General features: G+C 42.1%; 1 protein-coding gene and 1 non-coding gene across 2 annotated transcripts in view; both read left to right on the top strand.

Annotated features, from left to right (window-relative positions):
- Positions 1-1,622: 1,622 nt before the first annotated feature.
- USP49 (ubiquitin specific peptidase 49) overlaps positions 1,623-17,773 on the top strand; it is a 53,562-nt gene continuing 37,411 nt past the window's right edge. The window contains exon 1 of the mRNA XM_056843971.1: positions 1,623-1,667. The gene's annotated coding sequence lies outside the window, so the exon portion shown is untranslated. The remainder of the gene's footprint in view (positions 1,668-17,773) is intronic.
- Positions 14,497-14,634, top strand: LOC130474031 (U4 spliceosomal RNA). The gene has a single exon (XR_008933183.1). It is a non-coding gene; the product is annotated as a U4 spliceosomal RNA (small nuclear RNA).

The following is a 17,773-nucleotide window of genomic DNA, read 5'->3' as shown; positions in this document are numbered from 1 at the left end:
TTTGTTATATACTAGGTGGCCATAGGCTTAGTAAGAGAGAGGTCTGCCACGTACCTTTGCAGGTTAGTAAATGCCCCTGTCCCAAATTTAGGTAACTGTAGAATGCAATCATGTTTAAAGTGTTTTCTAGTTCTAGAAAACACACAAATGCCAGAGGTTTTTAGGAACGATTGAAAGAAAAAAAAGCTTTCAGTTGTAGAATATGGGTGACCAGACAGCTTGGACTTTGCGTGCTGGTTATAAATTATGCTATCGTTCTGTTTTATAGGGCAACGAAGCAAAATATTCTGGGACAGATAAGAGCTCTGCTGCTGTATTATCGTCACATCTATTAAATCTGTTTTGAAAAGCAGCTACTTAAAGAACAGTTGATTTCCAGGGAAATAGGACTGCGATTCCCGGCAGAAATTAGCTGATCCTGTATTGCAAACATTGGGGTCCAGTATTCCGGTTCGTCTGTACAATGTTGGCATAACGGCTGCCTTTAGAGTCAGCTTTTCTGTCACTGCAGAAAGTGCTCCGACTATTCGTGTTTTACTCCTGTTGCTTTTGTGGGTTTCAAAAAACACGCCGTTCCGAAGCTGTTCCTTATTTCTCAAGAGGCATCCACTTCGTTAGGCACCAAGGGGCCCAGCTTTGTGCAGCGAAACGCACTCAACTTCCCCAGCTGGTTATCCCTCCTTGCAAGCAAACCCGCCTGACAACAACCCCCTCAGAGGTGCCACGTGCTGCTCCCGCAAGCCGCGCGCGCGTGTAGGCATGTTCGTGTGCATGTGCGCTCACGCGTAGGGCCATGTGAAGCGGCCTCAGGAGTCACCGTCGGAGTCCGCCCCCTGGCGGCCCTCACAGACCGCCCCACCCCACCCCCCCAACGAGGCGTCCCCGCTTCTCAGGCGCTTCCGGGCCCGAGCTGCGCACTGGTTGGTAGGCCTGGTGTGAACCTCCCTGCCCAGGCCCGCTCGGAGCCACTGGAGAGGCGGCCGGGGTGGGGGGGGGGGAGAAGAGAGGATTAACGAAATGGGGCTCTGCGTCTTTAAGAGTCCCTTTGTCTCCGAAACATCCTTATTTACCCTCCTGTGACTCAACCAAACTTAGCCCCCGCGATTCACAAAGCCTGCGGATGTCACAGCTCGCGGGCGGGGCCAGCGTATTCTCCGCCTCCTCTTAGGAGAAACGCTCCTTGTCTCGTACCTCTGAGCCAGGGACGGAGCGCTGGCTCTCCTCCTCCGCAAGTGCCGTAAATCAGCGCTTCGCTAACCAGCGAGGGGGTTCGCGCTTTTCAGTTAATGCGGCTGTTTGGAGAGAATCTCCAGAAAGGACCCCCTCCGCCCCCCCCATACACACATCGTCCTACGCGTCACTAGCGTGAACCAGTGAGACGGTTCCCGCTCTTTCCCGTTACGCATTTGGCGTTGAGAAGAAAGAACAGTCAAAGAAAGCGGTCGGGAGCCCCCTTACGCAGAGGGCGTAAACGGGACCGTTGAATGGCGAGTAGACGTACGGCGCCACCAGCCAGGGGTGGGAAGGAAAGAGTGTGTGGCGTGCGATTCGGCCAACGGCGGCGCGGGGCGGGGAGAGGTGACCAGCCAGTGGCAGGGAGGGGGCGTGTCAGGCACCGGTTGGGGTGTCTCGCGCTTGGTGACAGCTCGCGCGTGCTGATGATGGCGGTAAATAAAGGGGCCGGAGGGAGGAGGGAGCTTTATCCCCTTGGGGCTCAGACCCTCAACGGGGGGGGGGGAAGGGAGAGACCCGTCACTGGGTTCGAGGGGGGGCGCCTCACGTGCGACCCAGGGAGGGGGGGGCTTGACCCCCGAATTGGGGTGGGAGGTTCGAGGGGGCTCCACCCCTCGGGGGCTTAGCTTCCAAACTGGAGGTGTGGGGCTGTGGTGGCTTAAACCCTGCCTTCTGGCTTGGAGGGGATCTCGGCTGCCCCCTTGGGCCAGGCCAACAGAGGGGAAGAGGTCTTGACCCCCGCCTTGAAATAGTGAAGGGCTTGAGGGAGAACCTTACAAACCCCCCACCACCACCCCAACTCCTTGCAGTAAACGTTGTGGAAGGTTTCGTGCGCTGAAATGTGGGGGGGAGGCGTTGACCCCTTGTGAGAGACCGCTTGCCCCACCAACTGAAAAGGAGGAGAGTTGAGAGGACTTGCCGCCTGTGGCTGAACAGGCAAAGACACCAGGCAGCAATTGGGCTTTAAATGCTTAACAACAGACTCCCCCCCCCTCCCGCCCCGTTGGATGAACAGAGGTTGTAGGGTCGTGTCCTACCCTTCTGAGGAACCAGGGGCGTGTCGAGCTCGCAGTGTTGGCGTGGGGAGCCCGAGGGGCTCAGCAGGGGGAAAGTTGGGGGGGGGGTGTCGTCTTCAACAACTAGACGAGAACAATGTAGGGAATGAAGCTAAGGGTGGAAGGCAGTGTCAAGGGAGAGAGGAACTAAGAGCTGGAGGTGTGTAGTGTAGTTGCCGAACAAGGGGCTGTTGGAGCGTGAGTGGTAGTGAAATGAATAGGGTCCTCCATGGCTGGAAAGCAGCAGAAGAGTTGGAAAAAGTACTGAGAGGTAGCCAGAGTGGAGCTAGGGTTGTAAAAAGGAATATTACATTATTGGGGGTGCTAGCATGATCAATGGGGAAGATAACTCAGTGATGGGCAGCAGGGTAGTGCATATTGATGTTGCTAAGCTGCATGCAGTTCTTTGTTTGCCTGAAGTAAGATGCTTAGGTGGCTCGTTTCAAGGGTGATATTACTAACTTCTTTCCCTCCTTCAGATTGTTGTGTTCTTAATCATTGATCTTTTATCACTTAATCTTGTAGCATTTCCTCCCTTCTACATCAAATTAAATACATTAGTATGAAAATGGTTTGACAAAAGGAGTTTTACCAAGTACCGTGGAACTTGTTGCTGTTGCGGCTGTGTGTGTAGCAGTGCTGGTTAAGTTGTTTGAGAGGTAGGTAGAATCATATGATGGAACTTGGGTGTCCCTGGTGTTAATGCAAATGAGGACACTTAGCCTTACGAGCTGTGTTCAGCTTTTGCAATAACTCCTCTGCAAATGCTGTTTGTCATACAACAATTATGCTGTTGAAGGCAGTGCCCTCGTATGTAAAAAAAAAAAGGGATGGCAATGATTTATCACACTGTACTGCTGATTTAATGATCCCTTATTGTAAATGTTGTATATCTTACTTCATGAAAGTTAAAGGAAAGTGTTATATGCTTTAATAAGCATGTTTCTTTAAAAGCTTCAGTACCTGTGACACAAAAATAATGTGTGTGTCACATAAATTGATTAGTTGTTTTGTTGAATGAGCATATTTTGAATTGGTAGCATATTATATGAGTGGGCCTTGTGCGGTCACCCTGTGAATGTAAAGACAGCAGGGTTGAGACTGGGGTTCTAGCTATTTAAGAACTTGCTGGATCTCTGATTCTTTACTAAACAGGATGAAAGAGTCTTTTGTTTACTTGGTATGAGGTTTTCACAAACACCACCAACATTGGTAGCTGAAAAAGCAGTGGGGCTAAGATTAATTCTAAACTCATTGTTTCTTTCAGTGATGCAGAAAATAATAAACGATGCCAAGTTGGGTATCTCTGCTTCTTTCTATTGTTCCTCTTATTTTTTTGGAAGCCATATTTTGTTGTCCTTGTTGATCAAATCAAAAACTAAATTGCAGTGTAAGGAAGCAAAAGTAGTTGTTTCTTTTTTTCTTTTTGTTTCTTTGTTTCCTGTGTAAAATTTGAATTGAATGCTCAAGGGTTTTAAAAAAACAGAAAAAAATACTTATAGGTCCCAAAGTTAATTTAACAGAATTGAGTTGGGTTGGTGATACTTGTGCATAGACTCTTAAATCTAATGATTTGAAACAGAAAGTGCCCCATTCCTTTAATAGTCTAAAAGCTATGTAGGATCCAAGTAAAAAATACTTTACTTACTGTATTGTGTCTAAAAGAACATTGTTTCTAATCATACAGTACACATTTCAAAATAGTTCTAGCAATTTACCAGACTCTGCTAATTGACAGAATCAAGATTTCATGTCATTTTATTGGTAACTATAAAAATGGAAAATATACTTCTCTTTTAAAAATATAAATCGATAGTGTAGTAACTGATAGTTATCTGTAATTATTACATATGAAGGCAAACCTTTTTTATTTATTTCATTAGCCTTACCCTACAGACATATATATATGGCAACTGTTTTAAAAACTATAAAACTCAGTTGCAATGCCAACCTCAAGCTGCTAAATTTCTGATGTACTCTCAGATTTCTGCAGGGATCTGTTGCCTTTGGGTGGCTGCATTTGATGGAGAAAAAGATTTCCCCCCTACACATTACAGAAGGCATACTGAATAGAGCGCTTCAACATCTGCACATGTACTGTTGTTGAGAAGGGATGAAGACAAGACTCGATTGGATAAATCAGTTAAAAGACCTTTTTTTTCATTTTCCTCTTTCACTAGTTAATGTATATTTAAAATTGCAGTCCTTTATCCGATGGTGAAAAAAGATAGCCATCTCCTAGGCACTAGCAGTATATTTTTTAGATTCCTAGGTGACCAGGCATCTAGGATTATTTTAGTCCTGCCTTAGCCATTAAAAGCCTACTTAACATATTTCATTGCTTCCTGAATACCCAGCTGGGACTTTGACAAACACCCACATAACCACTGTTCTAGAAATGGGCTATAGGAACTGAAAATATTTCTATATGTCTTCATCTTTATTTTAGGTACTAAGAAGGCATTATCAGGGGACAGTCCCAACATAAGGACTGTTTATTTTTTAAAAAAATATTTATATGCCAGCCGTTCTCCCAGGTAACCGGGACCTGGGGCAAGTAAAAAAAACAACACTGAAAAAACAACACAATAAATAACCATTAAAACAACACAGACAGTAAAAATTTGCAAGTTATACTGCTCATTTAGGAGACTGTTGCCCATAAATATCACAAAGGCATAGCGATCATTGAGACATCTCCACTGTCAAGTCCCAAAAGCCCTTATAAAAACTTAAGTCCTGCACTTGTTGCAAAACTGTATCAGAGATTAAGCTCTTTTAGGTTCCTTTACAATACCAATCCAGAGGATTGGAGCAGTCGCTGCAAAGTCAAGTAATTGAGCAGGGAGTACTGTCTCTCTTGAGGGGACACACACTCAACAAATATTGCTATGCTGACTGGAATAGTCATGCAGGCTCATACAGAGTGAGGTTGTCCTTCAGGTATGTATGCCTCAGGCCATGAAGAGTTTAAAATTAAGCGCCATAACCTTGAACTAGATCCAGAAACAAGATGGCAGCCAAGTCATAGATGTAAATTGGGATAATATGCTCCTTCTGGTTAACATCTGATGTTATACAGGTTGCCACATTCTGTACCAATTGAGATTTTTCAGATATTTTCAAGGGTTCATGTAGCAGCCTGTTACTCAAGCCTTAGTCAGCATGGGAAGATCCATGGGAAGATCCATGGTCTTCAAAGAGGGGAACAGGTTTGTGCTGAGTGCACCTGGAAAACCATATTCTTAGTCACCTGCTTCTCTAACAAGAACTTGGAGTCCTTAACAAATAGTGTTAGATACTTGGATCCCATCCAGAGTAAAGACCATAATCCAAGCACAGACATCTTGCTGACCAGCATCACCTCCATCTTGTCAGGATTCAGTTTAACCTTACACTCCCTCAGTCATGGCAGTTGGGTACTAGTCCTGGACAGAGACTTCCACATTCAGAGACTTATTTAATGAGAAGTAGAGCTGGGTATTATTTGCATACTGGAGACAACCAATTCTAGATGATCTCATTAAGGGGTCTCAAACCCTGTGATATTCCCCATGACAAATCTGACATCGTAGGCAACTTGTCTCCTACAGCTACCTTCTGTATATGGTTGGTTTGAAAAGACACAAACCGTCTCAAGGCCACATCTCTAATTCCAACGTAACATTTTAAACACCTTAGGAGCAGCAAGCAATCTACTGTATCAGAGGCTGCAGATAAATTTATTCTGCTTGTGTTTTTAATTGAAGGCCTCCTAGAAGACCAGCAATGAGGCATTTCCCTTATCCTGCTGTAGACAAAGATCACCACTAGGAATGACTAATACCATTTCTGTCCTGAAGTCAGGCCTGAAGCCAGAATGAAATGAGTCAAGGGCACATATATCTTCGAGGTGCTTCTGGAGCTCTTCAGCTGCAGTTTGCTCTAAAGAAAAATAGAAAGTGTCCTATAGTTGGCCAGTGTTTGAAAAACTACAAGGGCTTTTTAAATAGTGGACTCATCATTGCCTGCTCAGTGCTTGTAAGGAACACCTCCACAGCTAAGTAGGTGCTAAGTATTCTTCATAGTGGAACACAAAATCATTCCTTGCAACATTTCAATGACCATGCATAGCAAGCTATAAGTAGAGGCCTTTATAGGACCCAAAACCTTATTGACAGCGCTCAGGGAGATCAAGCAGTCCTGAGCTAAATCGAGCCCACACCTGACTCGTTAAAAAATGTCTTGTGTAGTTTGGCCCTCAGGCTCTTGACAGACAGCTTGGAATCTCATAGGATCTATCAGTCTCCAGGGGTGAACTATCCTAATGAGGCCACTGTGACTGCAGGATAAGGGAGGCATCTTTAACTGGGCCTTCGGAAAGTAATGGTCTGCCCATGGCACAGGCTGAATATCCCATCTGAAACCTGCTCAGTACAAAATATTGTCTTGAGGACTATAGGAAGCTATCACAGATCTCCCAATGCTGATGCAATGTAGTCTAGATGACTCTCCCACACCATCCTATTAAATTCCATCTGCAACTTTTGAATAGTCTTATATGTTCCAACAAACATCTGAAATGATAAGGTCAGGAATGTTGATCATTGTTAGCTCTGAACTGCAGAGGAAAAATGAAGCCTGCTTTGTGTGTGGAGTTTATGGGGGGAAATGGCTGCCATTGTAGTTTGAAGGTCCGGGAATGCTCAGTGCTGCACACTTGAACTATTGTGAAGTCGAAGGCCTATGATTGGTCTCTCTTGGGACTTCCAGAAAGGTGACTTACCAGTCAGTATTGCTGTAGTCTTGTTTGGATTTCGTTCAAGTCTGTTGACCCAATTCCCTCTAGCAATCGCAGTATCAGAGCATCAAGAGTATATTACTAGATGTACTTTGGAATAAATGGCATATATAGCAAAACTTCCTCAGTTAGTCATAATGCCCAGGGGCCATCTTGTGTGGATGCTACTTGAAAGCTCTTGGGTTTAACAGTGGTGTGCTAGTTCAGAAGTAAACAAAAAATAGGGATCTCTCCATCTCCTTTTGTGGTTATTTTCTGGTTGTACATTCCATTTACCGTAAGTTCAGTTTAACAGTAAAAATTGACCGGTTGCTTCCTGACAATCTGCTGGCTCCTCCCTTCCCCTCAGCCACTGGCTGGGCTGCTGTGAAATTACAATAAGCCTTGCGTAGATAGGCATGGAGGTAATGAGTGAGAAAGGGGGGACACACGGAAAGTAAGTACTGCGGCCCAAATTAAGGAATGTAGAACAAGAAGGGGGCAGGTGGAAGGAAAAGGCCTGAAAAAGTAAGAGTGGAGAAAGTAGGGGAGGGAGCTAAGAGAAGGATGAGTAGAAGAGGATAGTGTACTGAGAGAAATGGGGATTGCAGGAGGGGTTGAAGGCGGAAATGAAAGTGATTGGGGCTCCCACCTCTCCTTGATACAGGTTGAGACAGATTTTGCACAAAGCAAGGAACAGAAGGTCCTGTCTTATTGTATGGGAAAGGGTGGGAGAATCAAGAACTGAAATGCACATGTTCTCTGTGCTTCTTTGGGGGTATTCATATCACTGAGGATTGCCTGAAGCAAACCTTTCTCCAATAAGGAAGTCCCAGATTTTCCCATTCTGGCAGTAACTATTATGGTTTTGGCTTGCTCGCTGGCAAGCAAACATATGCAAGTTTTAAGCGTAGCCATTTTGGTCACATTGGTCAAATTTGATGGTGGAGAGAAAGGATAAAGTGGTGACCATTTACTGTATTATTATTGAGAGGGGGTGGAGCAAGGGAGTTATGCTAATAAGAGGAAAAGCCTTTGTGTAATCCATTGCCTAGGAGCCCCGTGGCGCAGAGTGCTGGACTGCAGTACTGCAGTCCAAGCTCTGCTCACGATCTGAGTTCTGTCCCAACAGAAGTTGGTTTCAGGTAGCCGGATCAAGATTGACTCAGCCTTCCAGCCTTCCGAGGTTGGTAAAATGAGTACCCAGCTTGCTGGGGGTAAAGGGAAGATAACTGGGGAAGGCAGTGGCAAACCACCCTGTAAACAAAGTCTGCCTAGTAAACAATGGGATGTGACGTCACCCCATGGGTCAGGAATGACCCGGTGCTTGCACAGGGGACCTTTACCTTTTACCTTTACCTTTTTAATCCATTGCCAGTAGTGCAGGTGATTGAGAAGAGTAAGGTAATAAGCAGAACCTGAGAGTGACTGCAGCTGATGCTATGTTAACTTAAGCCTGCATGAGGAAATAGAGCAGCACAGCAGCTTCCAACCGTTACTTAATAAAAGCACTCCCCCAAATTTTTAATAAGTTACAATTATTTAACAGCTGTATTAGATAATTAGTCATCTCTTGTTAACTGTTCTGGATATATAGGGTCTGGAATTGGGAAATATATGACAGTTCCTAAATATTTTACCAGTTCTTAAATACATCTACTAATAAAAATTTCAGGCACCTTGCTGGAGGATGCTTGATTTTTTTTTAAGTAGTAGGCATATTTAAGAATTGGTAAAAGATGAAAAATTGGTATATGCTTCATCTGGATTAGTCCTTTTTGCAAGGATTATCAGGGCTTGGTTTGGATAGTATTAGACATAGCTCCGTGGAGTACTTTATGGCAGAACAATGGAGTGTAAATAAAAATTGAGAGACGTATTAGGTAGTGAAGCCTTAATAAAATGTGTGACTGCTATAGAATTTTTGCTAAGCCAAAAGAATTGAAGACTTTAATTTTAGTTCAGTCTGCTATCACTATATATGATAGGTTTTGGTTAAATTTTGTACTGCTGTGGATTGTTAGCAAGTAAGGATAATTCTTAATTTCATATTAGCTCGTTTGGAATTTCTTTTAGCATTCTCTTTTTAACCTTACTGGGGTCTGTAGCTTAAAAAAACACGGCTGTGCTCTGAACACATCTTTATTCAAATCATCTGAGAATGTTGTAGTCCCCTTGAAAATCTTTTGCAATCAATGAGCTAATTGTGTGTATCCCTTGTGCAGGATTCAACATTTAATGTGCACAGATAGGCACAAGAAAGTTTTAGAGAGGTTACTGAATTGCAGCAAAAATATATAAGTATCTTGTGGCACATTAGACTAACAGGTTTTAGGGTTTTTTGGACTCTAGTCCCTGAAAATCTGTGCGGAATATGGTATTATTGGAAATGCTACAAGACTCCTTTTTGCTTTAGAAAAAAAACATTTATTTAATCATATTAGGTTGCCAGGTCCCTCTTCGCCACCAGCAGGAGGTTTTTGGGGTGCAGCCTGAGGAAGGCAGGGTTTAGACAGGGGAGGGACTTCAGTGCCATAGAGTCCAATTGCCATAGCGGCCATTTTCTCTAGGATAACTGATCTCTATCTGCTGGAGATCAGTTGTAATAGCTGGAGATCTCCAGCTAGTACCTGGAGGTTGGCAACCCTGCATCATGTTCTAAAAGCTGACTCCTGTGTATGGTGACCAAGAACTCACTCAAGCTTTTTAACCTGTGAGAAAAAAGAGGCCCTTAATCACGCTCTTCTTTTACAAGTTGTAGTGGAGACAAAAAAATTTAAGAGTATTTTGAAATAAACAAATTGGTAAACATGGCCAAACAGACCTGATTGTAGCTTAATTTTCAAATGAAGATATGAAATGTAATCTCTTCGAAATTCTGAGATGAAATGCTTGAAGCAGTTTTAGTCCTGAACCAGGTTATTGAAACCATACTAGTAAGGACATCTGTGATAATTGTTGCAGGATCCTACTCAACCACAAGCTTTAACAACAAAATGGTATGGTTGTTGCTCTGGCTGAAGCCAGAGGGTTGAATTGGCACTACAGAGCTCTTCGGGTTTGTCTGCAACTCTACTGTAGGCCTAGTGTGCTTCTGTTGGTGTCGCAAACAATGAACTATAATTATTCCTGCTTAGATAAATAATAATATATGAATGCATAGTTTCAAGGCATATTTACACCAGTCATGTTCCTAATCTTACACATGCTTAGGAAAGCAAAATGAAAAGAATACGTAGGATTGGGAACATGACTGCTGTTAATATAGTCTAAAACTATGCAGCTATTATAGGGTTTTCCGTTAGGCATGATTTTTTTTTTGGTAGTTTCATCTGTAATGGTTTTATTGTATGTGTCCTGTGGACAATTAAGCTTTTACAAGAGTAGATTCTGCTGGTTCCTCCCTGCTTGTCTTTTGCACACTCCGAGGGCAGGAAAAGCCTTGAATGAAAGAGTGTTGTGAATCACTGTTTAAATTGTGTCTAGCGTGGCCAGAGCTATTTGAAATGCAAATGTGAAGAGTTAAGGTTGCTATTGTAGTTTTTGTTTTCCAAATCTTCAGCTTGACACATTAACATTTTTTGTTTGTGCTCTAGTAGCTAGTGTATTGAACTAGATGTAATTTTAAAAATCAAGGCTAGCAATTCATTAGGGAAGAATCTGACAACCTGTCCTGGAATCTGAGATTGCTGAGCTCCAAATCAGAAGGGGCAGTGTAGAAGTTCTAAATTCCAACTCAAAATATAAGCACAGGATAAATTTTATAGGATGCTACATATTTGTATATTTGTATATATACTGATTTGAATATTTGTATATATTAAGTTTACTGTATGACACTGGGGTAAAATAAATTTATTTGCAGACATCTACCTTGGTGAATAATACTCTCTTTAAGAGCCAATCTACATGGGCCATTTACTGTTTTTTTTGGGGGGGGGATATATGAAAGGTATATTTCAGTTCAATGCTTTTAGCAGGTGCGTTAATCTGGTTAAAGGTATTGGAGAAGGAAAGGGAGGGGGGAAAGGAAATTGATAAACCCTGTGAGGCTTTTGTCTCAGCTGTTGTATTGTTGACATACAACAAAATTAACAGTTCAGGCTACTGAACACTTGTCCTTGCTTAGAAGTCTGTTAATGTAATTCTGGCATGCTTTTTCAAAATACAGACCAGCTCTCTCTCTTCCCCACCTCCACTCTCAACTTTATTTTAGTGAATGTAAAATTGTCCTCTTTGGGCATGGGGCAGGGACCTAAAATAAATCTGGGAGAGAGCAATAATGTTATGAAACTTTGAATTATTCAAGCATATTTTGTTTATATTATACTGTTAAAGGATGTAACTAGGGTTGGTTAGTGGATTAACTGAAGAAGTTGAATTTTAGTTCAGTACTTATACCTATTAAGTGAATAATGCTACTATTTTCTTCTTACAAACTTAATTTTCAGATGGCTGTGGTAAGCAATTGAACATAAGGTTACAGTTTTCCTTGCAGTCTGACATGGAACTGTATTATTTAACCTCACAGCTGATAGTGCAAGTGTTGCTATAGGTAATACTAAACACATTCTTGATGTGGTTTAATCAATTAATGAGTTTTACAAAAATTACAGCTGATTTTAATTTGCATTGCCCTTTGTTAAAGGGCTGATACCATTTCTGGATTTAGGTAATGCATGGTTTTTTAAATGGCTTTCTTTTTGTTCCTTGGCCTGTTCATCCTTTCCAATTATACAGTGATATCCAGTGTAATAATGCTGGTAAATGTTATGGATCTGGGATTATTTGTGTGTGTTAACGTTGGTCCTTCACATATTGTATTTGTACTTTTTTTTCTTTCATTGTATCAGATTTACATGTCAAGTGATCTTTATTTCTTGCATTGGTGTTTTAGTACTGCATATCCCCTAGGGTTGCCAAGCTTTTACAAGTGATTTTTTCCTGTCCTTCTATGAAAGCAGCATGGTATGAATATGTGACGTTTTCTTCTGTCTGCCAGTCTCCTGCTGAGGGCACAGGAGCAAGGTCAGTAGAAGAAAGTGCCAAGCCTATAGGCCATGTCCAGATCAGCTTCACTTCTCCAGTACAACTGCATATGCTTTTGGATCATTCTGAAAGCAAATGAGCAAATAAGCAGGCATAGTGGCACATCACCTAAGGGATGGCCTGCCCCTTAAGGTTAATCTGGCACCTGAACATAAGAGCCCTGCTGGATCAGACCGGTGGTCCATTCAGTACAGCATCCTCTTTCATACAGTGGCAGCACACTTACTATGGAGGGTCAACAACAGAGCATAGTGGCCAAGACCTCCCCGCCAGTGTTGCCTTCCTGGACTGATATTCCAAGGATTTTTTTTTCTACTGAGCATATTTTTGTCTTTATGTGTAAAAAAATTTCTTTTCTTTGGTTTTGTGTGTGTGTGTGTGTGTGTGTGTATGCTTGTGGCCATAACTACATCCTCTGGCAGTGAATTCTGTATTTTAATTTCTTGTTTAGTAAAGAAGTAATTTGTCCTGAATCTATTGCCCATCAACCTTATTGGGTGACCCAGAATTCTAGTATTTTGGAAGAGGGAGAAAAGTTCTTTCTATCAACTCCTTCTGCCCCATACATAATTTAACGAACCGTTATCATGTCCTCTCTCAGTTGTCTTTTTTCTAAACTGAAAAGCTCCAAATGCTTTAGTCTTTCTTCATTGCAAAGGTGCTCCAACCACTTAATCATGTTGGTTGCCCTCTTCTGAACTTTCCTCAGCTCTGTGATGTCCTTTTTGCGATACAGTGCCCAAAACTGCGTGTCGTATTTCAAATGAGCAGCCCCATAGATCTATACAGGGACGTTAGGCATGGAGCTGGGGGAAGGAGTGCTGGTGGCAGGGAGGGGTTGTGCTGCATGCTTATGCACGTGCTGGTGTCAGGCTCTGGTGGCCAGGGGCAGAGATAAACATGCCAGGCGGGGTGCGTGGGGGCTGCCCACGCAGAAAAAGGGAGAGCAGTGGCCATGGGGAGAAGGAGCGCTGCAGCGGCGTGGCACAGGGGCAGCTGCCCGTGGCACAGCTGGTGTGCACACTGCCTGCCGTCTCTCATCTCGAGCTGGTCAGTCCTGGACGTGAGGAGAGGAGGGGGTGCCGCTGGGCATCCGGAAAAGAGGAGCACCGCCGCAGCCCATCTAGTATGTGTGCCGCCTGTCCTCAGCTCAGGTGTGTGTGCTGCCCAGTGCCCCCCTCCTCTCCTCACGCCCAGGACCAGTACAAGCTGTGGGCAGTGCACACCAGCCAGGCCACGGGCAGGCAGCTGCGACTGTGCTGCGGCGGCACACCTTCTCCCCATGCCCTGACTCCCCATGCCTGCACTGGCGCTCCCCCTTTCCTTGAGCCTGGGGCTAGTGCCCTCTCCAGCCCCCCCCCCCAAGATCCAGCCCTGAAGGGCATTATAATACTGGCTGTTTTATTTTCAGTCCCTTTCCTAATAATCCAAGCACAGAGTTTACCCTTTTCACTGCTGCTGCACACTGAGCTGATATTTTCTTTGAAGTGTCCACATCAACCTCAAGGTCCCTTTCCATCTCAGTTTCAGCAATTTCAGGCCCTATTTGCATATACTTAGAGTGGGGATTTTTGGTTCCAGTGTGCATCGCCTTACACTTACTTACTTTGAACTTCATTTGCCACATTGTTGCCCATTCACCCAATTTGTGGAGATCCTCCTGAAGCTCTTTGTAGTCTGACTTTATTTTCACCGTACTGAGTAGTATTTTACTATCTGCGCATTTGGCTGTTGAGGTCTAGTTAGCATTGAAATTCTAAGTTTAGGTAAAATGTTGCTGGAAACCAGCAATGGCAAAATCTATGTAATTGTTTGAAGTAGTTGCTTATCCTGGCAAAGGTGCTTGTGTTGCATACTGGTCTAATTTATAATTGAAATATATTAGCATGTTACGTCTTATATGGCTGCATTCATGCTAACATACACACTATATTTAGGTACTTTTATGCATGGGTTCTGAATATCTGAGAATGCTTTGCTTCCTTGCTCACTGTTCAGTTTATCTTCTGAAGAAATGCCACTTCGGGTATCACTGTTCGGGAAAGTTAGATATGAGGGATGTCAAGGCAGGGCTTTCTCTCAGGCTTTTATGTATGAGCCTTCATTAACCTCGTCAGTTTATAAGGCGCTACCTCTGTATTCACCGATATCAATGGTAAGAGTATATACATAACACTGTATGTTCTTCCAGGAGAATCACATTCAGCTGACACATAGTTGAGCAGTCACAGAGCTGGTTCTTCTTCCTATAGTTATAGATATTTTTGTGGTGTTCAGAGGTATCCAGGATATGGGGAAAGTGGCCCCCTCTTTTATAATGTTGTGTTACCAAACGGTGCAGGAGATAGTATCTTACTCTTTCAAAGAGCCCATAGTTCTATTCCTCAAATTTTAACTTGTGTCTTTGCAGTTGGCAGTATCATAGCCAATGAGGTTAATCTGAGGCACGATTATTGCTAACTGAAACTTTCCCCAATACCACAGTATGCATCTAACTGCTCAGTAAACTGTGTATCTGTATTGGCCTGCCTACTGGCGAGAAGAACGTTAACACTCTTCTATTTGGGTACAGAAGTATGACAGAATTCTCACCACCACTTTGTCAGCTGCCTGCATTATCCTCCAAAAATCGAAAAAATAAATGCTTAAAGGTAAAGGTAGTCCCCTGAGCAAGCACTGGGTCATTACTGACCCATGAAAGTGATTACATGCACACAATGGTTTTATTTGATAAATAATCATCTGCTTTAGTACTGTCTGGCTCTTTCAAGTGAACAGTACAGCAGTTGAAAGTTACGGATGTGAAGTTCATTTGTTAAGCTGAAGTAACTGTAAACAGTCACATCTATTATGGTTAAGTTTTCTTGAAAGTAATAAGTACTTTTCAGTAAGGTAACCAAGTATGCTGGGATTTTAAAAAATCTCTTTTAAATTAGTGCATGTACACTATAACAAGATGAGAAAACTGTCCTCTAAAAATTATTGTAAAATGGATCTCACAGTTTTAACATACAGCAATCATTTTCATGCTTGGAAGCCTTTTCTACGATGACTTGTTGACCATGGAACTTCTGGTTTTTGCTAAAGAATATTCTAGGGTTCACACATGAGGCCTTAGGATCCCACCAGCAGTGAGCTGGTATAAGGTCAATAAATAAATATATCAAATGCTCTTGTGGCTGCACTTTGCAGAATAATGTTGGCAGTTGTAAGCAAACTGTCTTTCTGAGCGACTTGTCCTGTATTACTTACCTTGATTTAAAAAAAAAAAAACCTGATAGGAATCCAAGGTTCCCTGAACACATTTTGAAAAGCAGTATTTTAGATTGATAAAACTCTGTTCACATAATTGTATAAAGAAATGAGAACCCCGCCATAGTAACAAAATTTGCAGCATTGCACTTAGGAGTGGGGTAATCAGTGAATGTTTTGCTATAGTAAACGATTGGCTATATATAGCTACAAGCAAATCAAATATATAATAAATTGATTTGATCACTTTGGGGGAGGGCGGGGAGAGATGAAAAAGCGATTCACTGTGTTTATGTTCTTTCCATCTATTGTGTGGAGCTTCAGATCAAGAAATATGGGCTCAACAGTGTTCTTTTTTTAATGGCTTCTACAGGACATCAGCTGAGCAGATTTAACAAACGGAGGGAACGTGGTTTGTGTTCCCTTGTTTCATACATTTGACCATGAAGAGCTGCCTCGCAACCATATTCTCCTAATTTGTTTCAGTGGGTGGCATTGGATCCATTTGAGAAATTCTGTCCTACAGCTGCATTTTCTTTCTCTCACATAAGTCATGCTATGAAAAGGAAACCACACAATATGCGTTTTGAAGCTTTTTTTTTTTTAAAAAAAAAAGTCAGTGGGTAGGAAGCTTTCTTGCAGAATGTGTAAGTGAGCATTCAGATGACTTGAGAAGTGACTTGTGATCAGAAATGTGAAATGCATAATTTTGAGAGAGGAATCTGGTTTGCATTTCTGTTCCACTAATGTTTTGTTCTCTGGCTTCTACAGAGGAATGAGCAGCTGTGATCCCCCCTGGATTCTCTATTCCAAATAGAATTTCAAAATATTCTTTCATTTTTTTTAAAGGAAGTACATTAAAGCATTTTATCCTGTCATAAACGTGGTGAGCAAAGCTTGACACTGGATCTGGTGCTGTGTTCACCTAATGAGGGAATTTTAAAGTTACATAAATATCAGTTGTTAAATTCTTGCTATGTATTTTTTTTATATAGCAAATGCATACAGTTATAGTGGAATTAACATTGAATTGGGGGCATATTTAGTATAGCTGTATCTGACCAAATGTTGAACAGTGATCCATAAAGTTATTTTTTTCTTTTTCTTTTTAAAATACCATATATTTTGGCAAACTGAACTAGCAAATTACCTGTTTAACAAGCTGAATCTAGATTTGAGCAGCCATATTGTTAGCATTATTAGGGCATTTTAAAGATTGTACTGAAGGGTTGCCACCTGAAGAACTCCAAAATAAGGAACACCTAGTGAGAACATAAGAAAAGGACATATTATGTATGATAAAACATTTCCAATACTTTATGAAATATTCTTTCCTTATAATATTTTACCATTGCTTTTTGCAGGTATGGTAGGTCTCTTCTTTTCCCTGTAGTTTCTAAAATAAATAAGGAACAGGCAGCAAATCTACTGAATTTCCACCTGTTAACCCTGTTGTCCCAAGCATTCATACTTGTAAGTAAATCCTGTTGAAATAAGTGGATCTTCTGAGCAACCTGGATTAGGGTTGGCTGCAAGTGTGTGGTGGTGGTTGCTGTCATTACAATTACAGGTAGAGTATCCCTTATCTGGACATCCCATATCCGGACTGATCTGAAAATCGGACCCGACATGCAGGCAGATCTGTGCTGCCTGCTTTCAGTATTTCCTCTTAACTAAAAAAAATAATAAAAAATTACAGTGTACGCTGCAGTGTAGGTGGAGACTGAAAGCCTACCGTTGATTATTGTGCTCTTGTTTAACAGCTGATGCAGGTATTCTGGTGAGATATTTAAACCTTTGCTTTCTAATGGTTCAGTGTACACAAAATTATTTTAAAATATTGGTTAAAATTACATTCAGGCTATGTGAATAAAGTCTATATAAAACTGTTCCCATCCCCAAGATATCTCATTATGTATATGCAAAAATTCCAAAATATTCCAATATACAGAAAGATCCGAAATACAGACCACTTCTGGTCCCAAACCGTCCGGATAAGGGATACTCAATCTGTATTATTATTTTACATCCTCAAATTCAAGTAGCATTTCTGTGGCAGAGGAACACACTTACTCAAAACCAGTTTGCTAAAAAAAAAGGGGGAAAGTATTTCATACAGACAGGATGCTTTTTTTCTTCATCAGAGTTTTTATGTTGCCAATTTAATACATCAGGTAATGACTTTTCAAAATAATTATTTTAAATTGGGGGGAGAAATGTAGGTGATGTTTTCAGTCCACCTTGGCATTTGTGGCAGCCAAGGTGGCAAATAGGCTACCGTAATGCCTGCTCTAAGCTGGAAACTCTTCACTTGCTATCCAGCTAAGAGTCAGGGTTGCCAGGGCACCAGATTTTTGTGTGAACTTTCCTCCCCCGGCAGAAATTCTGATGCTAAACTATTTCTTGTCCCATATGCTGATTGCCA

This window comes from Euleptes europaea, chromosome 2 (assembly GCF_029931775.1).
Source record: "Euleptes europaea isolate rEulEur1 chromosome 2, rEulEur1.hap1, whole genome shotgun sequence".
Taxonomy (NCBI): domain Eukaryota; kingdom Metazoa; phylum Chordata; class Lepidosauria; order Squamata; family Sphaerodactylidae; genus Euleptes; species Euleptes europaea.
This window is presented reverse-complemented; position numbering and strand designations above follow the sequence as displayed.